This window comes from Clinocottus analis, unplaced genomic scaffold (genome assembly GCF_023055335.1).
Source record: "Clinocottus analis isolate CAN_PGR_092001 unplaced genomic scaffold, fCliAna1.0.p SCAF_18, whole genome shotgun sequence".
Classification (NCBI taxonomy): Eukaryota; Metazoa; Chordata; class Actinopteri; order Perciformes; family Cottidae; genus Clinocottus; species Clinocottus analis.
In genome coordinates, this window is record NW_027175909.1 from 6,337,724 (window position 1) to 6,343,723 (window position 6,000).

The window sequence follows — 6,000 nt, forward strand, 5'->3', positions numbered from 1 at the left end:
GGTAGTTATTGTAATTTTAATCATGGCGTGGGTGAGCACACATTAACAAGATTTAACAGGGCTGCATTCCACAATACGACATTTCCTCTAAGAGTTTAGTTTAAAAATAAAAATACAACTTTACAGCGGAAAAAGAGTGCATTTTCCCAATATTAAACAATTGAAACCGAACTTCCCTGCCCATTTACATCAAAAGTAGCACTGCTCTGTGGGACGCACAGTTTATTTAAAGATCCAGTGTTTCTTACAGATTATTTCCTTTTAATGGTTGAATTCTGTAACCGTTTTGGGGTCGGGCACAGATGGCAGCAGCCGGAGGGAATCCCTGGTGGCTTTGGAGTAAGAAAAAAAAAGAAGAAACCTCAGAGGCTCGCTGCACTGCTCTGATGTGGGCCAATGGCAACCATAAGGATCTGACAGCTTTCTGGCACGTGATTGGCTGCCGAACCTGTGGCTTCCTGTCTGGGGCCCCTCCGCCTCGCCGAGGAGGAAATGAGAAGGAGGAGATGGTTGCGTCACAGGAGTCTGGTATTAGTGTCTACTGCTCGTTTGGATTTTGAGAGACCTGAATGAAAAACCACCGTGCTTACCTAATTCCCTGATGTTATTTTGGTTCCTTAACCCAGAGGAACATCACAAAGCAAAAAAGAAAGAAAAGAAGAAAAAGTTGGCACCGGAAAAGGAAACTTAAAATAGTTCAGTAATACTTCATTCAAGGATTTTTCTTTAAATGGTGAGGCTAAATCAGGCAAGCATGGACGTCGGCCAGGATCGTCGTATACTACTCCTCCGATTTCCCCGTTTGAAGTGGAGACCGCCAAATGGAGACCCCTCAAACACACACACACACACACTCACACACACATACGCGCATGCACGCACACACCCATCAGTCACGTCAGTGTCTGGTCTTCACAGTTTAAAGCTCCGTCTCTACCGGGACGAGGGACAGACGAAGAGCGCCAAATATTAAGAAGCCACATGTTGAATGGATGTCAAACCTCCGTCCAAAGCTGACATTACAGCGGCCAATTCAAACACTCGCTCAGTCAGTTTGAAACTGAGTGACACCGTCCAGTGATTGCATCATCGCGCTTCACAACCGGCAGGCTTTTCCATAAAGATTGACTGGACGAGGCAGTCGTGTGCAGAGGTCAACAGCTTTAATGGATAAAGATATGGGCTTCATGTTGAACAGTTACAAAAGGCTTTGTATTAATCTGAAGATTATCATGTCTGGAATAATTAGAAACATTGCACAAGTGCTGGGTGATATAACAATAGTATATTAATCATTAAATCTAAATATCATTTCAGATTTGGGATGTCATAATATTGCAAAAGCTTGAACTTACCAGACAATCTAAGCTGTGCTTTTTATTTGCCTTTACCCACTCAGTGATTTTTATCCACATTACTGATGATTATTTATATCGATATAGAGGTATTTAGTTGAAAATATGAGTGTGGCTCATTCATCCTGATAGGATCTGATCATGTTTAAACTTCCATGTGAGTTTTGTGCTTTCTTGTGAGGTGCTTTCTGTCCTCTGCTGTGTTCATGCTTTAAGGCCCCTTTGCAGCCTTGGTGGTCTCATATAATGGCGCTCTGCAAACAACCCTGGTGTTACCTCAGTGGGCTAAACACATGAAATCTAGTTAACTGTGTGTGTGTGTGTGTGTGTGTGTGTGTGTGTGTGTGTGTGTGTGTGTGTGTGTGTGTGAGTGACCCAGCCCAATGCAGCTATTTGCCTTCATTCTCAGTGAGTATTCAAAGTGAGCCTCCGATTGAAGGTCTGCTCTTTTCTCTGCGTCCATTTCTGTCTGGAGTTATCCGGAAATCGTGAATCCACATCAAACTTAATCTCATTACCCTCATGGGAGGCCATTGTAGTGGGCTGTGCTTTGATGTGGTGAGGATACCAGCAGCACCAGCAGCAGCCCAGAGCTCCTCAGTGTGTCGTGTCTCACACTCTGTTCTCAGGCTTCGAGTTGCTGGAGGTGTTGGGTGTGATGTCCCGCGGAGTGAGATCTCCTCCCATCGGACTCGGTTCCAATGTCGTGGAGAAAAATCTGACTTTTCTGTTTGAGCTGGCCAAGTCCACAGAGGGTTCAGAGGTCAACTCAGATCAGCAGTCTTTAAGCTGGTTGGGATTCAGCGGGGTGAATCGGCCACTGGGGCTCTCTTAAATAACGTCTGCCTGATTTGATTTCACATGTTGAATGATGCTTGTAATTTTAAGACAAATATGATCAAGTACACGAATGTACTGAAACATGTGCCGATGCAATCAGGACTCATATGCAGCGTTTGTTGTTCCAGTTGAAAACACATAGATGAACTGCTTTTCAAATGTTTATTTAGAAGTTTTTGTTACCATTTTTAGCAAAGACACTGCTGACATTATGTCTTTAAAAAAAAAGAGAAGACTTTTCAAAAGGCCATTTTCCATGGTAGTTTACTGTACTTTCAGTACAAGTAATAGTATACGTTATACGTTTCTTACTGAAACGGTTTGGGATGACTCAATAGGATCCAGGAAGACATGAACTGTGTCGCGACATCACAGGGAGACACATTACGTCCAAGTCTGGAGCAAGTAGATAAAATACAAGTTCCTTCATTCCCCTGAAACTTCTCCTTCACGTCAGTCAGATAAGCTGCGATGGCCCGATGATGCAGGAAGAGAACCAGCACTTATATTTAGTTATTAAACAATAGGCTCTGCTGACTCATGCTCAACCTTCTTAATAACAAGCCGCGGTCTTGACACTGGGCTTTATCTGCTTTGAACAAGACGGCAGAGGGCTCCTTTCCAAATGTGAAGCTCATTACTGAAGAACAACAATGACAAATCCAGACTTCTGGTTCTGCGGACGCTAACTGATTATCTTGTATCAGGATCACTGCCAGGCGTTTTTCCTCTATGAAACTTGGAATAGGGGATCAGAAGCCACCGCTCTCCGCCTCAGCCATCATCTTTCAAGCCAAACATGCCTTTTGAATTAAAACTACTTCAATGAGTCTCTTCCAATCTCTCGGCTCCCATTCATGTGGCACAAAGCGCAGGTCTGTGTGAATTCCAGCAAACGGGACACATCAGAGACGGGACTATCAGACGGGGAGAGGAGGGTGAGGGCTGGAGGTGCTGGAGACGAGTGCTGCGGATAAGAAGGAAGATCCTTCCGGTTGCTGATAGCGATGGTGCCAACAGCAGCACCAAAGACAGACAGACAGACTGGAGGTCAACCTCTTTATCTATCCCTCTTAGAGTCAGGCTGTGTCTTCCTCTCACTGGTCTCTGGCCAGCCTCCTGTCTCGTTCTCATTTATGTTTGCTTCCTCTTTCTGTCTTTTGCTGTAATCAAGGGAGATAGTGCTGGACACGACATGGTGGCGCTCTTTGCAGTAATCAACCATCTGTTGCTGAGGACTACAGCAACGGTTCTGCAGTTACCAGAAGGGACATAGCAAGACTGTAGTAGCTGTGCAAATAATACAAAAAAGTAAATTATGATTTGATGGTGGAAGACAAAACCGCTGTAATGTAAAAATGGATGAACTAGATGCCCAAGAGTAATGACAGAATTGTCTAAATAGTAAGCTAAAAATAATTAGTAAATCATTTGGTTGGAGAGCTGAAAGATGCTGGAAAAAAAAAAGCTAAAACATTTAGCGAGTTGTGTGTGTGTGTGTGTGTGTGTGTGTGTATTTCAAAATGTTTAAAATAGCTAAAAGTAATGGATACGTTGTGAAAGACTTTGTCCTGTGAAAATGGTGGAATAATGTGAAAGTAAAGGAAAAGTGGTTCAAATAGAATTGTGAGAAACTGTTAACGTTGCAAAAAGGAATGCACAAATGGTCGAAATAGCTAAAAGTCATTGATAAATGAGCTGAGTTAGGGCTGTCGGTGCACATCACACAGTAGAGGTTGGGAACCACTGAAGTGAGGATATTGTGTGTGTGTGTGTGTGTGTGTGTGTGTGTGTGTTGCACAGACATACTTGTGTAGGAATTCTCTTGTGCGCGTAAGTGTGTGTAGTCACATGTGGTGCAAGACAAAGCTCCACGGAGCAAAACCGGCTGAAAACACTCTCCGGTGTTTCCTCAGTAAATATTGAAAAGACCTTGAACCTCTCACACACCCAGACACACACCTGCGCTGCGAGCGTCTGTGCTTCTCCTACAGTTGAATTGCAGCAAAAGGAATTCAGCTGTCATCTATGTGGCATTTCATCTGCGCGGGGTGCTCACACGCTGTAATTTACGTTTCACCAGGACACACTCCTGTAACGGGGGATGAAAAATTGAGTGATATGTAGTATTTTGCAGACAGCATAACGCCCCCTCCCCACCCACCCCCTCCTCTACCTCCACCTAATCACAGTCTTCTGTCTGTCAGAGCGCCGTACGTGCTGACTGTCTGAACCCAAACCAGGCCCCTGGATTGGTCGCATGTGTATTAGCGCTGGTATTCCATGTATTCCCCTTTAATTTAGTTGAGCGGCATGCAGAAAGAGCGTGGCTTGCGTAGTATCAATAGAATCACAGTATTTCCACGACTCCCAACAGAATGAAAGAAGTAGGGGGGGGGGGGGGGGAGAAGAAAAAATAACCCTGAAAGCTAGCATGATGATTTGGGGTTATGAAAACATGTCCGACACATGTGCTCTCAATAAGGGGCGGTCAAATAGAATCAGCGACTTGGAGGAATTAGGGAGTTGGGATTGTGGCGTGGAACTTGGGAGCGCTGAACGGTAGAAAGTATGCCAGTTCCAGCTGGTGCTCTTTAGAAATTAGGACAGATGCCAGAAGCTTACTGTACCTTGCAGTGTACTCTCTCTGCTCTTGTTTCTCCCTTCTGTCCCTCTTTCTCTGCGGTCCACCCAGTAATAATGTAAATGTGTCCAGAGAGACTGAGAGTGAGGAGGAGTTTTGAGTTTTCACGTTCTGAAAGAAAGAAAGCAAGAAAGCAAGAAAGCAAGAAAGCAGAGTTACAGTTAAGGAGTAAAATTGTTTCAATGCTCTGCTCCCCCGACAGTTATAACCTAGATTAATGCCGGCAATATATTATGTATTATACGTTTCTTTGGCTGTTTTCACACAGTTTTAAGAGACCTGAACTCAATACACTGTGGTCTGCATTTCCTTTCCACCTTTCCACCTTTCACAGTTAAGTAATCCAGGTTTTCGTCTGCAGGTAATTTAGGTATTCTGGATATATTTTACACTCGTACCGGCATCTCCAAATGTGCAGCAGAGGGCTGCAACTTATAGTTATTTTCATCAGTTTTCTTTTGAAGTTATCGGTCAGAAAATATGTTGCAAAATCAAGAAAATAGTCATTCAAAATTGGTTGGATCCCAATATGACACCTTTGAATTGCTTGTTTGGTCAAAAGCTCAAAGATATCCAATTTACAATATTGTAAAAGATGCAGTCAATGATCCCATTGAAGAAGTTTCAACAACAGAATAGGTAGATTTTTGGGGCGATAAATGATGAAAACTGACTGACTTTTAGTGCAAACAAGTATAAATGCACTGGTCTTGTGCCAACAGGACTATATTTAATACTGAACTCTCATCTGCTTCTTTCAGGACTTCTCCTGGTTGATGGAGGCACAGCGCAAGATAAATGTCGTCCAGTGCAACAGATAAAGAGAGTGAAGATGTGTTGTACTGTTGGTGTTAGGGCATTTGATGTGAAGACCAGATTTGGAGAGGCTGCGTGGGGGGTCGTTGAACTCATTATTTACTGTGAATACCAGTCATGAAGACACAACAGAGAAACAGGCCTGTGACCCATTTTCATTCAGGAAACATAACGTTTAAGAAACTGTCCTGCAGGTAAGATCAGACAAAAGTAGATCTGTTTTCTTAATTTGGCTCCAACACGGCGCTGAAGCCATAACTCACCACCAGCACTCCTCTCTCCTCACTCCATCAAGCTGCAGTCTGAGGATACAGTTATGCATCCATTTCAATACGGCATTTCCTG